The following is a 24367-nucleotide window of genomic DNA, read 5'->3' as shown; positions in this document are numbered from 1 at the left end:
GCAAAACATCCTGTATATTGCAAAAGACCAGAAATTTCAGCAAGCTTTAGGATTGTTTTGCTAAAAAACAGCCATTTGGGGTGTGCAAGATGGTGTAGACTCTAGAGTAGTGAAAATCATCTTCCCCAAGCTGGATATGGCTATGGTGGGCTTAGAAATGAAGAGAAATGGTGAAAGTTTTCAGCCTCCACCAAAAACTTGCTTGAAGCTCAAACTCACTCAAGAGATGACTCTCTCATGTTCAAATAAGCAAGAAAATGCTACAATGCCATGTGTAGAGCTGAATTGACAAGTGTGAGGACACTTGTCTCACTTTTATCCTCTTATCTTCCACATGTCCAAAATCCAAAGGCCAAAAATTCCATAATCTTCAACTCTAAAAGGTAATGATGCGAACAAAAATTCCATCGGAGATTGCCAAAAATAGAAACTTTAAAATTTAGGAGATGATCTCTTTGTGTTCTACCACATGAGAAATAGATTTAAGCACCATGTAGAAACATGTTTCATTGCTCGATCTCTCCCAAATCCTTAAGAGTTTGCCATACATACTTTCCACTTGACACTTGAGCTCCAAAGTCCATTTCTGTGTTCAAGAAACCGTCTCAAGTGCCTGGACCATGCTACGAACACTTGGTCCTCTATACTAGATAATCCCCCATTCCCAAAGCTTGTACATTCTTGATCTTTTGGGCATCCAAAGCCCATCCACACACATGAATTCTGGAGATGCCCAAAATTGTACCACCTCTAAGAGGTGGTTCACACACAAACACACAAACACTTACTCAGAGGCTATTTGCATGCCAACAACATTTGTACTGGCCCCTGGAATTTAAGGCTTGCTTTCAACACCCTCCTCACGCGTTATTCTAGTGTATTGTTGAGAGCTTTTTGGAAAGCCCACTCTGCTTCATACTCAAAGTTTGCTTCTTCTTTGCATTCTTCTTCCTCCTGGATGACATTTGCTTGTGCTTTGTGATAACAATTATTTTCATGGTAATTTGTCTTACCACAATACTTGCAGGGCTTCTTTGAAAAACAGTCTTTGTCGATGTGGTTGATCCTACCGCAGATTGTGCAGTTTTTACCTTAGAAGTTATGCTTCGTTGTGTACAAGGAGTTGTCCCCTCCTGTTGCTTTGATTTTGAACTTTTTTTCTTCTTTTATGAAGGAGTTTATGGCTCCTTCCAAGGTGAGTGTCATGAGATTTTTGAGTGTGGTGATAAGGGTACATAGGGTTCTTCTCGCATGGAGTTGATAAGCACGACTACTTACGGCCACATCTTCCTCCACTTTAGCTTTTTGAGTGCTGTAAGCTGGATCATGAGGGACTTCATCTTATTCACATGAGCGTTGAAGCTCTCATGTGACTACAAAGAGCTTGTCAAGCATCTCATAAGCTTCCTTAGAAGTCGAAAGATCTACTACATGATGTATGAAGTTGTGGACAGCTATCAACCCAAAGGCATTCTGATCTCTGAGCTTCCAGGCTTTTAGTGCTAAACAGTGGAGCAGCCATGGTTGAGTGAAAGAGAGTGCAAGACAATGATTGCACACAACTCAAGTACTATATTGATGTGATTGTTATGATAGAAAGTACAAGGAGTGAGTACACTTTTTAAGCCCATGGGGCTTATCTTTTGACTAAGTCACACTCACATGGAGTTGACACATGGCACTACTGCTGATATCATTGCTTAGGTCAAACCACATAAAGAATCTAGATATTATGTGTCCCTCTAAGAGGTGGTTCACACACAAACACACACACTTACTAAGAGGCTATTTACATGCCAGCAACATTTGTATTGAGATTTAAGGCTTGCTTTCAACACACGGCACATTTCAGCAGCTCCTTGCTTCATCCCAAAGGTTTTTTCAGGGGAGAGGAAGGAGAGAACCCAGGAAGTGGTTGATGCATGGCTTCCATCCTTTGGAGGACGCTTGGAAGATTCAAATGGTGCAGGCCTTCCTGAAAGGGAAAGCCTTGTCATTGTGGAGAGAGCTTCCGAACAAGCCTACTGACCGGGCTAGTTTTGTGCAGATGTTCAGGGATGAGTTCCTCCAAGCGGAGGATGGGTATGACGTGGTATCCAGATTTGGAGAGTTGGATATGAAGACCGTGTCTTTTGACACCTATTTTCACAAGTTTAGAGAGTTGCAGGCAAAGGTGACGCATATGGATGCGGTCACCTTGCTTGAAATTTTTATGCGGGGATATGATAAGCGTCAAGTGAGGCGCAATAATCGCAAAACAGTTGAGGATGCTATCCATTTTCCAAAGATCTATGCAAAGACAGCTGCCGGCAAGAGTAAGACGAATGTTCCTTAGTTATAGCAGAAAAGCTCGGGCAACTCCGAACTAGATGCCAAACGTAAACGAAAGTTTAGGTTTGTGAAGGCTTCCACGAATCAAAATAACACCCAAACTTCGGGTCAAACCCATTCAAAAAACAATTTTATTAATGCCAAATTGGTGCAGAAATTGGGAGTGGAGACCTGACTAAGTGATCACGTCTCCCATGTGAACCTAGCAACGGGCATGTTCAAATCTCGAACAAATGCGTGACCCAGTTGCTTATAGCTATCCAGAGTTATTCAAATAGTCTAGATTTTTTGTTGATGAATCTAAATAGGGTACATATTATTATAGATAAAGAATGGTTTCATAACCGTGACGTCTATTGCATACCTAGTGCTAATCCTCGAGATTAGTGGCCTAAACCAGAGTAGGGTTAGGGAGCTATAGAATCAGGTGAAAGCAAGCTAATACGAGTGGCTAAGCTTATTATTAATAAATCCATGTGTACTAACTATTTATAACAAGATGGTTATTTATTGCAACAAAGGACACTATATAAGTGAAACATGGATTATTATTGTCATAACCTCACTATTGGTCACAATTCGACCAAGACTCCGGCCACGCATGTGGCAGAGCATAGATCGGCATTCTGAAGGCCTCTATGGGGTACGCTGGCATGGATTTGCATGAGTTGGAACTTAGCCCTTGGCTCTGGGGTGGTTCGAAGCATAGAACCTACACTTGGGAGGTGAGCTAGCATGCACCCCTCTTAGAGGGTTTGTACTAATCACTTGTGTTTCATGTCAGAAGATCCGTGGGTTGTTGCTAACATCCATGTAAACTGGAACGATCATAGATTATCTCTTTTACTCAAAGATGCTCCAATTTGTCCCGAGGGTGATTATGGAGTCTCACCCTCTACTCTTGTAAAGTCTAGAGCACTTCATAATATAATACAGAGTTCGTATTTTGATTATGCAGTGTTCCAATGAGTTCTTGATCCTCTTTCATCTAATATAATACAGAGTTCATATTTTGATTACGACGTGTTCCAATGTGTTCTTGATCCTCTTTCATCTTAGGTTTATTCTGATTTTAAATCTAGTAAGTTAGATGTTTGGAAGACACGTGTTAAAAAAATCAAGGCAAAGTTCGCTGATATCTTTCCCGCAGGGTTACGTCATGGTTTACCGTCCAGTCGGTCGGTTGACCATAGGATTGATTTGATTCCAGGGTCTCACTTGTGGGTATTGCACATTAAAGGATGAGTCAATTCGAAGAGGATGAGATTGCCTCGAGTATCTTAGGAATCAGTTAGGATGGGATAGATTCGACAGAGTAAATCCCCTTGGGGAGCTCCAATGCTTTTTAAGCATAAAAAAGACGGAACTTGGAGGATGTGTGACATGTGTGCATGCATGTGTGTGAATGTGTGTGAGTGTGTGTGTGTGTGTGTGTGTGCACGTGCATGTGCACACGCATGTATCCAAACACAAGCAATTACAATCTGACTTGCAGCCTTTTCGTTATGACAATCCGGAACTACACCAATTTTGTGACATTCTTGAGGAAGGATTTGCGGACATTCGACATGCATGGGATGTGCCTGTGCCTGATTTTTGTTTGAAAATCTCACGCCACGTTCTCTTTGATCCTATAACGAAACTGTCACAAAAGGCAATAATTCTTTTCTTCCCTTGTAAAATGTAAGATGTAGCAAATGTTGGTCAATAGATAAAAGCCATGCTTGGGGGATGCTTCATGGAAGAGGTTTACTCTACAGCGCGAGGTTTTTATGAGGTAATTCTCAATGAATCGAAGTACAAACAAATGTTGTTGGAAAAGTCGCCTTAGTTCTTTGGACAGCAAATGGTGCATGTTTTTACCCTTGGTCGCCCACCAAAGATTATCAGAATTTCATCAGGTACAAATGCCCTGTGTGGGTGGAAGTGGTGGATCTCCCAATCTATATGCACCCTGCATTGCCTTTTTTGGTTGAACCACTGGGTAAGGTTGTATGCCCTCCCAGATCTTTTGGTAGTGTAAACAGATTTTGTATCCTATGGGATTCAGATAAACAAACCCCTGATAGGGTAGCTATGGATGTTGAAATGCAGGGAATCCTGACACAAGACGTTTTTTTAAGCTCAAATGGGAGAATTTTGCGGGTTCCTGTTTTACTTGTAAAAAGTTTGGGCATATGCAATCGGAATGTTCGTTGCTTTTATTGCAGCCACGCCCTCTCCTCAAGCTCTTATCCCTTCAGTGCAAACTCAAAAAGGGAAGAATGTAATTCACTTACACCATGCAAGCCCGGATAAAGGAAAAGCAAAAGTTGCCACAACAAGCTCTCATGTAGTAAATGTGAAAGATAAAGACAGACTTGATTCTGCTGCATGGCATACTCCCAAAAAAACAATAAACCCTAGACAGATACCTCTGGTCTCTCGCAATTGGACAAAGGGAGCTTCTACATCTGGATTGACTACTCCGGTGCCTGACACCTGAGGCAATATTAAAGGAGTAGGCGGTTGCAGTAGTGAGAGGTGATTCTTTGTTTACTCATGGTGCAGAAACCTCATTCCATACAAATACGGTTGATGTTCAAGCTATAGAACTCTCCTTACATGGTGACATAGACAGCCACCTTGCCATGCAAGTTGAGGTGTAGCCTTTCTTTTCACTCGTATTGTAAATATGTTCATACCAATCAAGTGTTTTACTTACAATATACAAGGCCTCTCTGATGTGAATAAATGGAGACTTTTTTGGTTATATGTTAATACTATGCATCCCCATGTGGTTTGTTTACAAGAACATAATCAGCACGGTTTTGCTAGAAGACAAGGGATCTTCTTTGGATATCATATTTTCTATGCGGGAACCCAAGCTTTTTATGGCACTCTTATAATGGTTAAGCTTGAGTTGCAGCCTATACTGGCTTACAATAATCCAAATGGTCGTTGGATTGTGGTGCAATGTATGATTGCAAGAGAGTTGTATGAATTTGCAAGTATTTATGCATCGCAAAGTTTTGCACACGAAGCTGCAATGTGGGACTCCTTACGAACATATCCATGGATTTCAAATGCTTTTATTACAAGGGATTTCGATAATTCGCCTGACTTTCATGATAACACCTCTCATCACTCTCACATGATGTGTTCTGAAAAGCAAGATTAGGCTCAGACAATGACTTTTTTAGATGCATGCAATTTGTGGATACAACTCATGCCACATTCAAAGGGTTATACTTTTCATCATAATGATGTTTTGCATTACTCAGCACGCTTAGACATATGGTATCTTCTCAATGTTTCTCAACATGATGCATACACATGTAAAATGTGGATTGATCTCACATTACACCTCTCTTGTCATTCGTCGTGCCCTATACTTTGGCATGGCTGACAATGACTATCTGTTACCTCACAAAAGGCTACTTATGATTAACAATAGTTATTTGTCACATGCTCATTTCGTTGATTTGGTACGTGCAGCAGCACATCCCCTTGTCATGCATATGCAAGAGGATATAGATATTGCTTGGTTCGATTTTGTACAATGAATGTAAGCTGTGATACAAGACTATGGCAGATGGTATATCATAGAGAATAGAAGACAAGTAAAAAGCCCAGATCGTGTCAGATGGGACCCTAAGATGCCGTAAGCGCTGTGGGAGACGGGACCGAGGCACTGTATCAAAAGCTTCGTGGAAGTCCACAAAGTACCAGTATAGTCGGCGGCCATCTGCCTTGGCTTGCTGGATGATAGCCCAAATCATGAATGTCTTCCAACTTGTAGAAGGTCCTCTCGAATCCTGCCTGCCCCCGTGCGTTCTCTCTCTCTCTCTCTCTCTCTCTCTCTCTCTCTCTCTCTCACTTCACCGTACCACCATGCCCCATTGGGGCGGATCATACATACCTATCCCTCACTTTTAGGAGCTTACCAGAGACCCACCCACCCATCATACAGCCACCACGCACTATCTTTCACTTCACTCAGGACCTAGCCGAGGTGTACGACTATCATGTTCATGATCAGCTATTTGCCTTAGATCCATCGGCACCCATGGCCATGCTCACCTCCCAGCTCTCACATGTACTGCACTCCGCAGCCGCGAGGAGTTTCCCATACCACATACAGACAGGACGGCCACCTACATCTGGGAGCATGCCCAGAACCGATGGTATGATGATGAGTGCAGAAACCTTTACCGCAGTCTCCGAGTGCAGAGGGCTCGCGGGGAGATCACCCAGAGGCAGGCAGGCAGGAGGATGCATACTCTCACCCGCAGTAAGCGGCGAGCTTATGAGGAGGCTCAGTACTGGGACACATATCACATGCTCATGAACAGAGATGCTGCTGCTGCTTGGAGGAGACTCAGAGAGCCCCGTCCTCCCACACCTATTGCCGATCCTCAGACCTGGCAGACATATGCAGAGAGACTTTATGATGCGCCTGCACAGCCCCCTATACCACAGCCCACAGAGCCATGCTCCACAATCTCCACCTTCTTCACCCCACCTGTGGTTAGGAGGGCCATATGCCGACTCCAACATGGACGGGCGACAGATCATACAGGATTACAGGGAGAGCATCTCATCTATGCTATTGATACATTGGCACCATTTCTTGCTCATCTCTTCAACAGAGCTCTGTCAGAGGGCTTTCCGGCTGAGTGGACGATGCACACTATTGTGCCGATCCATAAAGCGGGAGATGTACTAGACCCCGGGAACTACAGGACCATCATGATTGGCCATATATTGGCCAAACTATACGGGGCAGTTTTGGAGGCAGAGCTGAGCACTCATGCAGAGGTTGGGGGATTGAGAGCAGCAGGCCAGGCAGGCTTCCATCAAGCCTTCTCGACCATCGACCACATTTTTACATTGAGGTGCCTGATTGATCAGGCCAAGGCACGGAGGCAACGGCTCTATTGTTGCTTTGTGGATTTCCGCAAGGCATTTGATACTGTGCCCAGAGAGCGCCTCTTTCGGCGACTACAGACACTAGGCATACCTTCAGACATGATGTGGGGCATATACAGGCTATATGAGCAGGTCTTTGGGAGAGTTCGATGCCCAGGAGGCTTGTCCGACACAGTTGCTAGCACCATTGGTGTGAAGCAGGGGTGCCGGCTCTCCCCCACGCTCTTTGGGCTCTATATTGATGAGGTGGTCGATTACATCACACAGGGAGGAGGCTCTGGGGTTGAGCTATCAGGTATTACTGTCCATGTTATGCTTTATGCTGATGACATCATCTTGGTATCCGACACGCAGGTTGGGCTTCAAAGACACCTTGTGGCTCTTGATGACTTCTGCGCACAGCAGGGGCTCACCGTGAACCTTGGGAAAACCAAGGTTATGATCTTCCACACCTCACCCGCAGTCAGGAGCCACACTACTCTCACATGAGCAGGAGGGCGGGTCGAGGTGGTGAGCTCTTATGTTTACCTTGGCATCACATTTACTAGCTTCGCTGGACGCTTCTCCATGGCTCAGGCAGTCCGAGACAGAGTGACCCGGGGGTATGCAGCTCTTGCTGGCCTTGAGCGTCAGTGTCATCAGGCACATTTTCAGGAACCCCGCACGAAAGGGTGGCTCTTTGATACATTAGTGACACCAGCCTTGATGTATGCAGCAGTGGTTTGGGCACCAGGGCTTGCAACCTCCACATGGGTACAGCTGGAGAGACCACAGATCTTGATGCTCTCGAGGATGATACGCAGCAAACCATCCATCCCGCACGACATTGTTCGAGCTGAGTTTGCTGCACCACCTATGGCAGTGGAGGCATTGTTCCAGACGATCTCCTTTATATATAGGATGAGGGAGATGCCCACGGAGAGATTATCCCGCCGAGCTTTTGAGGCATCCAGACAGATGGCTAAGGCTGGACACACTGGATCTTGGTATGCACAGATGCTACACTGGTTCTCACATCATGGGATAGACATTGAGCGGTTGCCACCTTTTCAGTATGATCAGTCTGCTCCACGGGGTTACCTCTCTCTCAATGAGAGGAACAGAGTGATGAGACAGGACATATGGCAGCACTACATACAGGAGACATGGACAGCACCAGAGAGCCCACTACCACCGAAGATGCTGTATTACAGAGACCACTTTATGAGCATCTCAGGGGATGGGTTTATACATCGACCGCGGTACATGGATGTATACATGCCACCCAGCTCTCGCGTTGCTATTGGCCAGCTACGAGTCTCATCACATCAGCTAGAGATAGAGGCTGGGAGAGCGGCACGGGTTCCCAGAGCTGAGCGGATATGCAGATTGTGCCGCGAGGAGGTGGAGACTGAGGATCACTTTGTATGTAGATGTAGAGCCCACCAGGGGGTCAGAGATAGATATGCAGGATTGTTTGAGGAGCACTCTTCACTACATCAGTTGATGGAGGCCTCGGACCAGTGACAGCTTGGCAGACTACTACTAGAGCTTCATAGTTCTCGAGAGAGACTCCTCCAGACACCCGCTCCCACTAGGGGTGGGAGACAATCCCAGCTCACAGATTTCTTCCAGAGAGCTATGCCAGTGCCAGCTGATGTACCACGTGGGGTGACCGCATAGAGAGCAGAGGAATTGAGAGCCAGGAGGAGACCTAGACAGACTGGACATAGAGCACCCCGACTCCGTCACCGAGAGATAGCAGCTATCCGAATGAGACACCAGATGGAGACACAGGAGAGGCTAGCTCGCTTTCATTCAGACTCAGGGTACATGCTCACGCCATTCACAGCCTCAGCATTGGCGATGTATGATATCTTATATCCCTCTTATGGCACTGGATGGAGTTAGACATAGATTTGCATAGCATGCTTGTACTACCCCTTCAGCATATAGAGATGCATCTTGCCTTAGCACTCCATCCACATCCCCACCCCCCCTTATATTGTTTGTATATGGGCTCCACCGATCCATGATGATTCACAGTTGTATCCAGACACATGCACACTTTTTCTTTTCTTTCTTTTCTTCCGATGACCGGAAGAACACAGTTGTATTATTTTTTGTCTCATAGGCCGACTTTGGCCTCTCGTAGACGTTAATATATCTTTGTTTCTTTCTTTCTTTCTTTCTCTCTCTCTCTCTCTCTCTCTTGAAGGAGTTCTTGAAGAGACGACCCACTTTAAAGAATACAGGCATTTTTCTTGGTGATGATCTTACTCTTTCACAGCTTGCACATATGAAGGAAGTCATGCCAGAGATTAGAGCAGCAAGAGAAAAGGGTAAGATAGCATTTTATAGAGAAGGGAGGGTGGTCATCGTGGAGCGACGCTCTACATGACGGTGCGAGACCTATGGGACCAAATTAAAGCTGGCAGCCTGGAACTGCAATGGATCCCTCAGACTTGATGTAGGTGCCTTTGAGGACAGCTTTAGAGATAGAGATATAGTCTTCTACTCGGAGACTCACCAGGCCCCTGGTCAGATGATGCCACAGGTGACAGGATACAGATGGGAGACAGCTTGCAGAGTAGGGACGAGATCGGTACACAGTAGTAGAGGATCAGGAGGGGTGGCAGTTCTTTTCAGGGAGGAGCTGCAACCGCTTATACACATAGTTCGGAGAGATGATCAGGCCAGATATATGTGGGTGAGACTGAGGGCCGACACAGGCAGATTCCTGTATATTGCCATATGCTATTTTGCTCCTAGTACATCGACATATGCAGCACCTAGAGGGCAGTCTCCTTTCTCTGTGCTAGATGATGACATATGGGAGTTCTCTAGGGATGGAGACATCATCCTGTTAGGGGACTTTAATGCCCGGACGGGCAACCGCCAGACAGCCTTTTATGATACCTCGGAGGAGATGCTGAGAGAGTTGGACACTCTGGATATGGGATTAGACAGAAGCTCACAGGATGTGGAGTGCACAGAGTATGGGAGATATTTGGTAGATATGGGGACTGCGCATGGGTTGGCCATACTTAATGGCTTGCAGAGGTTTCCGTCAGCAGCTGGATTTACTTGCTTTCCACATAGACATGGTGCTAGCACAGTGGATTATGTTATGGCTATGCCCAGCTTTGTTTCATGCATTGAGGACTTCACAGTTGGATCTCGGCCCATTGGGGTAGTAGTGGATCATGCATTGTTGACATTGACTATCTCTTTTCACTTTACCACAGCTCAGAGGACACGAGGGGCAGATCACACTCGATATACTTTTACCTCAGAGACTGATGCTGTCTACACAGATGGGATTTATAGACGTCTGTACACAGAGGAGCCAGGGAGACCTCTGGAGGAGTTGACCCATATACTGACAGAGACTTTACATGATGCAGCGAGAGAGGCATATCCACATACTCAGCCTGGACAGAGACAGCATTCTAGATGTATGCCCCAGAACAGCTGGTATGATGAGGAGTGCAGAGAGACCAGAGCCCGACTGCAGCAGGAGGTTGCTTTGGGAGTCACTACTTACCGACAGTCACGTATTGCCTTCCGACGCCTTGTGCGAAGGAAGAAGCGGGCCTTCCTTGCTCAGCTAGAGCAGGAATTATACCAGCTGTTCTTGAGCCAGGATTCGAGGGAGGCTTGGCGTCTGTTTCATAAGTCCTCCCCTGCTTTGGCCATCACTTCTACAGAGGTCTGGGGTAGTTATGCAGCATCTCTATATACAGTTCCTGAACAGACACCTTTTCCTGACCCGCCAGCACCATGCCCACAGACATGTACTTTCTTTACCGCAGAGATGGTAAGGAAGGCCATTGATAGGATGAAGACTGGGAGAGCATATGATCACGATGGATTGGTTGCTGAGCACTTTATTCATGCGAGAGACATGCTGGCAGAGCTTCTAGCAGTGATGTTCAATCGTGCTATGTGCGAAGGCTTACCCGAGTCTTGGAGTAGGTCCACCATCGTGCCTATCTTCAAGTCAGGGGACCCTATGCAGCCAGGGAATTATCGCACTATTATGATTGGTCACACACTAGCACGATTGTATGCATCCATTCTTGAGCAGCAGTTGAGTAGATGGGCAGAGAGAGTTGGCATTCGAGCAGAGGGACAGGCAGGGTTCAGGAGAGGTTTCTCTACTCTTGACCACATCTTGACTCTCCGGGCCATTATTGAGGAGGGCAGGTCGCATGGGCGACGGATTTATTGTAGCTTTGTGGACTTCCGCAAAGCATTTGATACAGTGCCCAGAGCCAGATTGATGAGGCGATTACAGGAGATGGGGGTACCCACAGAGCTCATATGGGGAATTATGGCTTTATACAGATCAGTTGCAGGACACGTACGCACCCCAGAGGGGGTCTCTACTTTGGTTCACTCCACTATAGGAGTGAAGCAAGGTTGCCCGTTATCTCCTTCACTGTTTGGTATGTATGTGGATGAGGCTTCTGACTACATTGAGAGATTGGGGGACAGAGGAGCCCAGCTAGCAGGTACATGGATCCCACTATTGTTATATGCTGATGATATTGTGTTGATCTCTGACTCTCCTGAGGGTATGCAGCGTCATCTGGATGCTTTACATGAGTTTGCACATGATAGTGGATTGTCTGTCAACCTTGGCAAAACCAAGGTTATGGTGTTTAACACCACGCCACAATGGGTTAGGCGATCAGCTTCCACATTTACATATGGGCAGGAGATTGTGGAGTATACAGATGCATATACATATCTTGGGGTAGTATTCAGTGGGCCAGTGTTTTCGATGAGGAGAGCAGCAGAGACTAGATTGACTAGAGCACATGCAGCCCTGGGTGGTTTGGAGAGGATGTGTTCGCAGGTTCAGTTTCAGGAACCTCGAACAAAACTCTGGCTTTTTGACACTCTAGTGACATCAGCTATGTTACACTCTAGTGACATCAGCTATGCTTTATGGAGTGCAGATATGGGGACCTTCAGTGGGCCATCACAGCGCAGGTGGGTGGAGAGGTATGGAGAGGCCTTTGGTATCTATGATTGCTAGGCTTATTAGAGCCAAGGCTGTGGTACCTCATGAGATTATTCGAGCAGAGCTGGCGGCTGCCCCTCTGGCGATTGAGGCTCTTACGAGATCAGTCTCCTACATACATGGCTTGTGGGATCTCCCCCGAGACAGATATGCACGCCTCGCCCTGGAGTCCTCCCGACAGTTAGCTTTACAGGGAGACACGGCTTGTTGGTATGGACAGATGACATCTTGGTTCCAGGCACATGGTTTTAGCATGGACAGATTGCCTCCCTTCCAGTATTCTCTGGAGGCACCCTCTCTCACTCTTACACGGACAGAGATTACCAGACTCATCCGTCAGGATTTAGTTCAGCTGGACATTAGGAGGACATGGATACAGCCGACTGAGGAGCTGGGCACGAAGATGGCTTTCTACAGAGAACATTTTCTTCAGCTCACAGCAGATGGTTTTGTGATCAGACCCAGTTACATGGATGTACACTTGTCTCATGCAGTACGATGTGCTATTGGTCAGATTCGCACATCCTCACACCAGCTTGAGATTGAGATTGGCCGATATAGAGGTATACCAGCTGAGGCCAGGATATGCCGAGTATGCCATGGGGAGCCAGAGACAGAGCTGCATTATATATGCCATTGTACTGCATACTATGAGATACGTGGTCGTTTCCACTGTTTATTCAGAGAGGGTTTTGGACCACTTTCCAGAGTCATGGGGTACCAGGACAAGAGGTGTTTGGGATTGTTCTTGCTTGAGCTGCGGAGACATAGAGATAGCCTGCTTAGGCGCACAGAGAGCCAGACTCAGAGGCACATTACAGACTTCTTTAGTCCGGCCATCACTGACCACAGCAGCAGCAGGACATGGATACCGCCCACACCAGGGGTACACTGATTGATCGTGCGATTGAGCTTGGGTGGTCCAGACGCCCACGACCACGGAGGAGGGCATCCCAGCATAGACGGAGGTTGCAGCGGCGGCAGATTCGGATTATTCTTGCGAGGCATGCGAGACACCCAGTCAGGGTGCTGACCGCAGAGGATATTGAGGAGATCCGCCAGTGTCCGATGCGGCACATATTATGAGATGGAGGTACCTCCATAGTGTACCTTCCAGTTCCAGTTTCATTTTCTAGGTGCCAGTAGTATCATCTTTATTTTTCATTTTCTGGGTTTTTTTATCCAGACATTGTATCAGATCCACCATGATGTAACTTTTGGTCTCATAGGTCATTATGGCCTTTTGAAGACGTTAATATAACATTTCATTTCATTTCATTTCTCTCTCTCATACTCAAGTATAGATCCATAGAGCTTGGCAAAGATATGGCCAATCAAGATGGTTCTGTAGTTACTAGGATCCATGGGGTCTCCTGCCTTATGGATAGGCGCAATAGTGTGTGATGACCAGGTGGAGGGAAAGTCCTCTAAGAGAGCCCTATTAAACATATGGGCTAGGAAAGGTGACAGGCCTGCATAAGAGGTGCTCAGCCATAAGCCCCTCGTGATCCTGTGATCGGCCATTTTGAAGCTTTCGTATAGCCTTCACCACCATGTCTCCTGTGAAGAAGGTGGATGTGGTGGGACGTGCATGAGGTGGATATGTGAGGGGGGGTTTGGTGGGGTATGTGGTCTAATGTGTGTGCATGAGTGCCGGATGTGTGGGTCCGTGATGGGGGTGGGTAAGCATCGTTCAAGGATCCTACGCCAAGCCCTATTCGAATTCTTGGTTAGGAAGAGTTGGTGTAAGTCCTCGTGTTGTTTACGATAATGTGCTCATTTCTTGCGGCGAGTAAGGTAACAGTTAATCCATTCAGATTCACGGTTTTGGATTTGTTGGTAGCTAACTCACAGAAGAGACGTGTACGGCATTCGTCATCATACCAACAATTCTCAGGCATGGTACCTGTGCAGGCTTTGGTGGTGGACCGACTGGTGCGTGAAAAGCTGTCGATGGTGGATGTGTGGATAATTGTTGTGAGCTGTGAGGTGAGGGTGGTGAGGGGTGGAGATGAATCTACATCCAAGAGATGACAGTAGAGCTGATCTGCCTAGATAAGAGCACAATCATGGGTGAGTGTAGTGTGAGATGGGCGATGCCTGTGGTGGGGTAGGTGGTGTGCACATGAGGGTGAAGGCAAGGTAACTGTGGTCGGCACCAAGCAAGCATGGTAGGATGGTAAAGTCAAGTATTAGCGAGGCTAGTTCCCAGCGATCCCAATGCCCATAAGATAATCGATTGTGCTGGAGCCCCCCTTTTACAGAAAACTAGTAAGCCCTCCTGATGCAAGCCACCGATGCCATCCCATTACAGATACAGAAAAATCTAAACTTACGAATTGAGAGATTTGAGAAAGAAATAATAGTGAAGAAGGACAAAGACAAAAACAAAGCATTTGAAAGATCAAAAATAAATAAACTAACAACCTAGCTACTAAGGAGAGGAAATCAAAAGATAATATTAAACGAAGACTTTTAATTAAGACATTAACAAAAAAACAAAAAACAAAAAACAAAAACAAACAAACAAACAAAACAATACAATACAATACAAAACAAACAAAAAAACAAGAAACAAGAAACAAGAAAACAAGAAAACAAGAAAACAAAACAAAACAATTACATGAATGAAAGAAACTTTAAAAAATAAAAAATAAAAAAAACACACACACACACACACACAAAAAAGCATACACACACTTCTTCTTAATAAGAACTTAAACCTTTTGAGCTAAGATACTAAACAACAACACAAAATAGCAAAACAGAGAACTGTAAACTCTAGACCTAAAGCACTTAAGAGCCAGAACCAAACATTAAGTTAAACTTTAAAAAAGACTTCGACTCAAAAGTGCAACCATTAACTCCAATGTCTGTCCGAACATGAAGCGCGGGTTCATCAACTCTATCATGCATAGCATGGACAATAAGCTATGACATCCCTACTCACATCATCAGTGCCCAAGAGTAGGTGTAGGTTTGTATAAGGTTAGTCCAAAAGAACATGCTTTATAAAACCAGCGAACTGAGTTTCTATGACTCTCCGGAGGTGATGGGCATACTCAATCATGATAGAGACTAGCACTCAAAGTTTGCTCTAAGGTATAACAACAAAGAATCACAAAACATAGGAAAGAACCAAACTAAGTCTATATTAAGCTAGAGCGAGAAAGAAAAATTACAAAAAGACTAAAAAAGGCCTACTCTAAGTTAAAACAACAAACCCTACACTAAGCTAGAACAAGCCACTTTTACAAAAAAGAGCATTGAATTATGAATTAAGTGGGCTTTTCAGCTCCCCACTTCTATAAAACTTACTCCTTATCGCCAATGAGGTGATAGCTCAAGTGGTGAAGGTGTTTGCCTAGGACCAAGAGGTCGTGGGTTCAAAACCCCCCTTGGTGCTCCCTCGGGGGCCATTGTTGTTGCCATATATATATAGGCAGTGATGTGTGTGAACACACTTAGGACCGCCGGGGCACTTTTTCCCTCTTTAGGAGGTTTTTTCCCCTAGCTTGTATATATGCCTATCCTTCTAGGGCTAACTTATCTTTTGTACATTGACACAATCTAATACATTGTGTGTTGTGTGCATTCTTGCTTCTTCTTCTCCAAGCTTTGTGTGCTTTCCTGCAACCCTAATTCCAACAATTGGTATCAGAGCAGGCATCGGCTCCCACGGCTACGCCGCCTGCACCCTCCGACTCACGTTCTCCGATTGAGGTGAGCTTTCACGAGCACTTGCAGGTCCCTATACTTTGCAAATAAGCCCGTTGGGCTTGGCGTTCTCAGAAATCGCATCTGAGGTCGTTTCGGGCTCCGTTTTTGCATTTCAAGTTCTGCACATGTGTTTTCGTCATTTTGTGCAGAAATTTTGACAGTGCAGTTTTCTACAAAACAGGCATACGTACTCTATTGTGGACCGTGCTACATAGCACGAGTTGTTTTTTGTTCAGTCTTTCCTTCATTACAGGTAGCTTTTGCATCAGTTTCAATCAGTGGCCATGGCTGATAACAGCAATGATGTATTTCGCATGTTATCTGCTGATGACAAATTGGATGGAGACAGCAACTACCCACTTTGGGCATACATGATGCAACATGTTTTGGTTGCAAAAGGAGTGTGGAACATTATGCAGGGTATGGATGTACGTCCAGGTTCTGTGGATGTAGGATCTGTTGAGGATGTTGCAGGTTCTAGCAGCTCTACTCTTGCTGCTGTTTTACCCACTGCTGAACAAGCTCGTTGGGATGGTAAAGATGCGCAGGCTCATGCCTTGATTGCACTTTCTATCAAACGTAACATCACCCCACATATTCGTTCAGCTAAAACAGCAAAACAGGCTTGGGATATTCTAGCTGGTTTGTATGCAGGTCGTAACGAGGCAAAAATCTCTTACCTGCGTAAAGAGCTAGAATCGAAGATTATGCAAGAAGATGATGACATGAATGGTTTTCTTGCTGAGATTAAAGATCTCAAGGAACAGTTGATTTCTGCAGGTGAGATTATTCCTGATCATTCTCTTGTGCAGACTGTTCTTGATGCTTTATCTGAGTCATATCAGACTTTTGCTTCCACGTGGAGACTTGTTACTGAGGACAGACCTGATGTTGTCAAGTATGATACTTTAGTCAACAAGCTCTTGCAAGAAGCACAGTCCACGCAAAACAGGGCTAGGCAGCGTGCAGTTCATCAGGCATTTATTGCTGCCCAGCAGAGAAGAAGTGGTAAGGCAGCCCCTTCCACTGTTTCTTCTCCTATTAGTAGGTCTGCAACTTCTTCTCCTTCCAGAGGTAGCAACAATAAGACTGAGAAGGCTCTTGATAAAGGCAAGAAAAAGACCAGGTGCAACTATTGTAAGGCAAATGATCATGTCATTAAGAATTGTCCTAAGCTAAAGGCTAAAGAGGCAAAGAAGAAAGAGTCAAATGCAGCCACAATAGCGGATGCTTCTACAAATGCAGATTCTGCAAATGTTGTGCAGGATACAGAATGGGCGTTTAGCGTGTATTGCCAGTATGACCCATCTGTACATGATGCATGTTTGGCAGTTTCTGTTGACTCTAATGTATGGTATTTTGACAGTAGTGCTACAAAGCACATTACCTCGCATCGTGATATGTTCACTTGTCTTGAGGCTGTCTCTAATGAGAATACTGTCACATGTGCCAATAATGCTTCTTACCTAATGAAGGACGTTGGTAAAATTATGCTTACTGCTGCAAATGGCAGCGCTTTTACACTTTCAGATGCTTTGTATGTGCCAGGGATAAAGAAGAATCTATTGTCTGTCTCTGCGCTTGCTAGACTTGGACTTGTAGTCAAATTTGTGGATGACAGATGTACTGTTCATGATTTGACTTCTGGTGATACGATTATTGCATCTGGCACCTTGTTTCGTGGGCTGTATAGGCTCAATTCTTATGACAAGTGTGTGGAAGATTCAGCAAATGCAGTTTCTGATGAAAAGGCAGTTTCAGATGCAAAACTATGGCATGCTCATTTTGGTCATCTGAACTTTGCTAGTTTGCTGCGTTTGCAGAAATTTGATATGGTTGCTTCATTGCCCCCTCTTGAGGCACCATTGAAACATGTTTGTGAAGGCTGTATTTTGGGCAAAATGCAGCGTTCTGCGTTTCCAAAGGATGGTTCTGTGCGGGCCACTCACAAATTGCAACTTGTACATAGTGATGTATGTGGGCCTATGCAAACTCCGTCATTTGGTAAACACTTGTACTTCGTGACTTTCATTGATGATTACTCGAGGCATGCATGGGTATATCCACTGAAGGCAAAGTCCGAAGTGTTTTTGTGCTTCAAACAGTTTTTTCTTATGGTTGAAAATGTATCCAATTGTACTGTGGGCACCCTCCGTTCTGATCGAGGTGGGGAGTACTTGTCTAAAGAGTTTGATGCATTTCTGGCTAGTCGTGGGATAAAACACCAATGTACAGTGCCGTATACCCCTCAGCAAAATGGTGTTGCTGAGAGGAAAAACAGGTCACTTATGGAGATGGCACGATGTATGGTCAAGAGCCAAGCTTTGCCACATGCGTTTTGGCTTGAGGCTGTCATGTGTGCTGCATATGTACTTAACAGGTGTCCCACTAAGGCCTTGCAGTCTATTACTCCATATGAAGCTTGGCATGGCAGGAAGCCTTCTATTGGTCACTTGCGTGTCTTTGGTTGCTTGGCCTATGCTTTAGTGCCTGTGCAACAACGCAGAAAATTGGATGATAAGGCTGTCAAATGCATTTTTGTTGGTTACAGTGCTGAGAGCAAGGGTTACAGATTGTATCATCCGCAATCAAAGCGTATCTTGATTAGTCGAGATGTTGTTTTTGTGGAAGATGCTATGCAGCCTTTGTTATCATGTACCAAAGAGACAGGTGTGAGCTCACGGGAAGTATTTGATACATTGTTGCCTCTGTTTACAGATGGGAATTCAAATGTAAGTCCTAATGAGGCAAATATTCAGCCTATGCAGATTTCAAACGACATCATAGATCAGCCTATTTCTGATGCAGATTTACAGGATGTAATTTCTGAGGATAGGGCTGAAAATGAGCAGGCTAGAGGTATGCCTAAATAGCTGGTGCAAACCTTGCGTGATAGTAAAATTGATGCACCTATATCTAGTCGTACTCGTTCAGGTTTTCAGCATGCCTCTTATGCATCAGATTGTTATGCTTTGGCTGTGTCTAGTATGTGTGAAGAGGAAGAACCTCTTTCATTTGATGAGGCACAAAAATCAAAAAATTGGTTGGCTACAATGCAAAGTGAATATGATGCTATAATGAAGAATGGTACATGGTCTTTGTGTGATTTGCCTATTGGTAAAAAGGCCATTGGATGTAAGTGGGTTTTTAAGTTGAAACGAAAGCCAAATGACAGTGTTAATCGCTATAAGGCTAGACTTGTTGCAAAGGCTTATGCTCAAGAAAAGGGCATTGATTTTGATGAGACCTTTGCTCCCACTTGTCGTATGACTACCATTCGTAGCATTTGTGCATTGGTAGCTCATAATGGTTGGAATGTACATCAGTTGGACATAAAGACTGCGTTCTTGAATGGAGATTTGCATGAGGAGATGTATGTATCGCAGCCTCGTGGTTTTGTTCAAAAAGGGCAGGAAAACAAAGTGTGCAGGTTGAAAAAGGCTTTATATGGTTTAAAGCAAGCTCCACGAGCTTGGTATGAAAAGATACATGCATATTTGACTGCACATGGTTTTCAGAATAGTCCAACAGAAAGCACTTTGTATGTTAAATGTGTGGATGATGTACATCTAATCATTGCTCTCTATGTCGATGACATGCTGCTCACAGGACCAAATGAAAGTCATATTGCTGATTTTAAGGCTGATTTGAATGCCTCTTTTGAGATGTCAGATTTGGGGCATTTGCATCATTATTTGGGGATACAATTTAAGCAGTGTGATGGAGGTATTGCTTTGTGTCAGACAAAGTATATTGAGACATTGTTGCGGAGATTTGGCCTTGAAGACTGCAAGCCTATTGCTACTCCAATGGAGACAGGTTTGAAGTTGAGTCTTCATGATGCTGGAGATCACTTTGATGTCACACTCTATCAGACAGCTGTTGGTTGCCTCATTTATGTATGCATTACGAGGCCGGACATTCGGTTTGCAGTCTCACAGGTGAGCAGGTTTATGCATAGCCTAGGGTCTCAGCATTGGAAGGCAGTTAAACGCATCTTTCGCTACGTGAGTGGCACCATACATCTTGGATTGTTTTATCCCAAGGGGGGATCGTTGCCACCAGATTTACATGCTTTTTCGGACTCAGATTGGGCTGGTTGCTATGACACAAGAGTGTCCACAAGTGGTTTTTGTTTCATGCTTGGTAGCTCATGCATATCTTGGTTGAGCAAGAAGCAACCTACTGTGGCCACTTCTAGTTGTGAAGCTGAGTACAGGGCAGCTTTCACAGCTACGGTTGAGTGTGTGTGGCTCAGAAGGCTTATGGCTGACTTGGGTGTTGGACAGGAGTCTGCCACCTCTATCTTCACTGACAGTCAGAGCGCATTGGCAGTTGCGAGAAACCCAGTTTTTCATGCTCGCACAAAGCACATTGAGGTGCATTATCACTGTGTCAGGGAGAGACTCCCAGCAGGAGAGATAAGCTTGGCCTATGTGACAACACAGGACAACCTCGCCGATCTTTTCACAAAGGCGCTTCCTCGTGAGAAGTTCGAAGCTTTCCGCAAAGCTTTGGGCTTGCTCTCCTTTGTGGACTGATCTACTTCGGGCATGGCACTCCCCTATACATGAGTGCCAGCTCTCGTTCACACCATCACTCCCAGGGGGGATTTGTTGCCATATATATATAGGCAGTGATGTGTGTGAACACACTTAGGACCGCCGGGACACTTTTTCCCTCTTTAGGAGGTTTTTTCCCCCAGCTTGTATATACGCCCATCCTTCTAGGGCTAACTTATCTTTTGTACATTGACACAATCTAATACATTGTGTGTTGTGTGCATTCTTGCTTCTTCTTCTCCAAGCTTTGTGTGCTTTCCTGCAACCCGAATTCCAACAATTGTCTATGGGTGGATAAATAAGCACCTACAGGCGGCTGTCTAGCGGTGAACTTTGGTAACTATGGGAGGATCTTGGGCCAAAGGCCAATTGGAAAAAAAAAAACTTACTCCTTATCATTTTAAACATTCCAAAAGTTGAAATACCAAAGATAAACTTATACGATTCATGAAAGAATGAACCTTTCTCAAACTCTTATTGAAACTATAACCTTTTTCGATAAGTAGCAAAATAACATGGCAAGATTGAGATATAAAGGCAAATTTAGTAGAGCAAAGACGAGAGAATCTAAAAAGTTGAGAGCAGATAACACCATACTTAGTTGTATCAAGAAAAGTATGGCATCCGAATGATCTTTAAGTTAGCATATTCAAGTTGTAAGCGTTTGTCATAAATATCTACTATGAAGCCTATAGATGATCGAGTGATCTTAAGGTCTAAAAAAGTACAACTATCGCTATTCGAGGTGCAGTTAAGTTCGCAAAATTCCTTGGGATAGATCCCTCCACCTACGGAATTTGGACTGATATACAAAAACTCTTGAAAGGAAGGAATGTCACGAACGAAGAGGTCATCTACAAAACGTCTCACATTAAAAAGTTTGTGAAGAAAGACTGGACAAGTATTAGCAGAAATAAGACGTTCCATAAAATCAAACTCATAAGTAAAAAGATAAAAATTAGCAAGAAAGACGGCACAATTGGTACCCATGGGAATACCAATTGCTTGCTTAAAGAGAGAGTCGCCTAAGGATATATAAAGGTTATCTAGGAGAAAATCTAACCAAGTATAAATGTCATCTTTGTCTACAATTTTGGTGAATCTTTTCTTTCTCTTATCTACATCTTGATTTTTACTTTTTAACCAAGAAAAATTAAAATGCAAAGTTGACTTTTCTACTAATAAAGCCTTGAATCTATCCTTTTCTAATCTATAGGCAAAAACTTTCGTCATAAGGGATCTAATCCTTACACGAAAGTCTTCTAAGTCTAGTTTGGTGTATAAGGTCGTGAAGTCGAAGGTTTGTAGGCATAAAGAAGACAACTTTTCAACCAGGCTCCGAGAAGAATTTAAGAATTTCAAGATGGGAACTACTCCTACAGAGTCTTTTAAGACCCAACTCGTGTCTGTAGGCACGTCAGCATCTTTAAGAAGATTTTTCCAAAGGTCATGGACACTAGGTAAAATGGCTTTAAAGCAATGACTAAGCCATTTAGAAACATCCGTTAGAGATATATTGCAAGAAGCAGCTATGAACCTGGGCTTTATAGGATTCTTATGAAACTTCCATACTGTATACAAAAAAGGCAAAGTAGGGTTGCACTTGAAACCAAACGATCTACAAAAATCTTGGTGTTTTAAGATAACGTCTTGAGAAGAAAGTGAACAGCTAGAATAAGTCTGAGAGGAAGAATTCACTTCACTTAACAAACATTGTAAAACTTTTTACAAGTAAAAACAAAATTGTTAGAACAGTTGTCTACGTAGGAAATAACAAAATCCCGATGAAATTTCTTGAGAGCAACTAAATCGCTAGAAGATAAAGAATTGCTAACAGAGGGAGTACTCTTTGAACAGAATTTCGTGAGTTTCTCAGAGGCCTTTCTTAAAATAGTAGCTTTCCAATGAGAAAAAATGCCTTGAACTCCTAAAGATTCTTCTAGCTTGACTAGAAAACTAGATATGCCCTTTTCTATGGCCTTAAGAAAACAAGAGTCAATTGAAGAAGAAAGTCTAAATTTAGTGCCTTTAGAAAAGAGCTCTTTGAGCAAATGAGAAGGAAGAATGGAGCAATCTCCAGTGACCACATGTCCTAAAGATTCCTCCACAAACGAAGAGAAAACAGCCTTCCTATAAGTTTCTCCCAATATCACAATAATTGAAAGCTTTTTGACCTAAGGTTTTTACATATTTGAAAGCTACTAAAGGATGATTCCAAACTTTTCTAACATAAGGGGGAAGAGAAGCCAGTGATATCCTCAGAGAGAGCTGTGAATGAAGACGGCTTCCGGTCCTGTGGGCATATCATGAAGCCAATGATATCCTCTGAGAGAGCTGTGAATGGAGACCCCCTCCGGTCCTGTGGGGCATATCGTGAAGAATCCACGACGAAATAGCATACCACAACATAGATGCATCTCGGAGCTGTAATTTGTAACCAAACCTACATGTAGCAGGCCTCCTCATCCCTCCTGATTATGCTACCCATGGGCTGTAAGTGTGTCCTGGATAAAACCGCTACTCCTCCTGATCCCCTCACCCCTCCTGTTGTTCAGGTCTCCTCCCAGTAAGCTGACTCCCACTGATATCCCGATACATGTGGTAGTCCCCTCTCCTAGCTCTGGTGAGTCCCTGTGTAGAAGATGATGTCTCGTCCTATGAAAGTCTCTTAATCCCTCCTGTTATGCTACCCATGGGCTGTAAGTGTGTCCTGGATAAAACCGCTACTCCTCCTGATCCCCTCACCCCTCCTGTTGTTCACCCAGTAAGCTGACTCCCACTGATATCCCAATACATGTGGTAGTCCCCTCTCCTAGCTCTAGTGCGTCCCTGTGTAGAAGATGATGTCTTGTCCTATGAAAGTCTCACTCTCCCTGAATCCCCCAAAGTCGACCACCACGTCCCATTGCAGTTTCAGACTGCCATCCTCGAGTGTGGTCCCATAGTCCCCGTGTCCCTATCTGGGATGTCTGTTTGTAATGATGACCTTGCCATCTCTATAAACTGCCCACTTCCCCGCCTTATGGGCTTCAAGCACCTGCGGCATGCTCATTTTCCTATGCTCCACCTGTGTGGGAGTAAGGTCATCACCAAGACAAATTTTCTCACCTTTGAGGGCCGCTCTATGATCCAAGAATGCTTGCCAGCTGGTGGCGTCCTTGAATTTGAGAGTAGTGAGGAGTATTGTGCAGGCACGTGTGGTGTCCTTACCTGCTCTCCATGTATCCAACATATGGTGTGCCTTCTATGCCCATTTTCTGACATAGTATGGTGGTGTCTGCCTTGGCAGACTCCCCTTCTTGCAGCCCAACCACACGCATATGTAATGCCTGAATCTTCCTTCTTTTATTCTCCTCAATTGTGTCATGAATACTTCCAGGAGCCTAGAACCAAGTGTTGGCTTTCTGACACTTTGGTACGCCCGTTAACCATGTATGGTGCCGTTTTTTGGGGACCAATGCCATGGTATCATTGCATCACTCATGGTCTCATAGATCCTTGGGGTCTTTTCATAGACATTAATATTTCTTTATTTCTTCATTTCTCTCTAACAACCAACACTGGCAGCCCCTGTACGGCTTGATCCAACAGCAAAGCAGCACAGGCATCAGTCATACTACCTGTATGGCAGAAATCAAAGATGTAGACCACTTAAGCTCTGTCCACTAGTACAGCCGCCCTGTATGGTAGCACCTATATAGACAGCGCAACAGTACAGCCAAATCTGTGCAACTGTACGGACAGTCGTGCAGTAGCATATGGCAACAAGATTTAGGTGCACAGTTGGTGAATGTAGCAGCACATCAGCTAACATGGCCGTATCATCTGTTGA

General features: G+C 44.5%; 1 protein-coding gene and 1 pseudogene across 1 annotated transcript in view; both read right to left on the bottom strand.

Moving 5' to 3' along the window:
* Window positions 1-24367, bottom strand: part of LOC147620599 (importin subunit alpha-9) — a 48996-nt gene that overhangs the window by 23499 nt on the left and 1130 nt on the right. The window lies entirely within an intron of this gene.
* LOC147620600 (uncharacterized) lies at window positions 20625-23855 on the bottom strand (annotated as a pseudogene).

This window comes from Cibotium barometz, chromosome 31 (assembly GCF_041138505.1).
Source record: "Cibotium barometz isolate CiBa-2024 chromosome 31, ASM4113850v1, whole genome shotgun sequence".
Lineage (NCBI taxonomy): Eukaryota > Viridiplantae > Streptophyta > Polypodiopsida > Cyatheales > Cibotiaceae > Cibotium > Cibotium barometz.
This window is presented reverse-complemented; position numbering and strand designations above follow the sequence as displayed.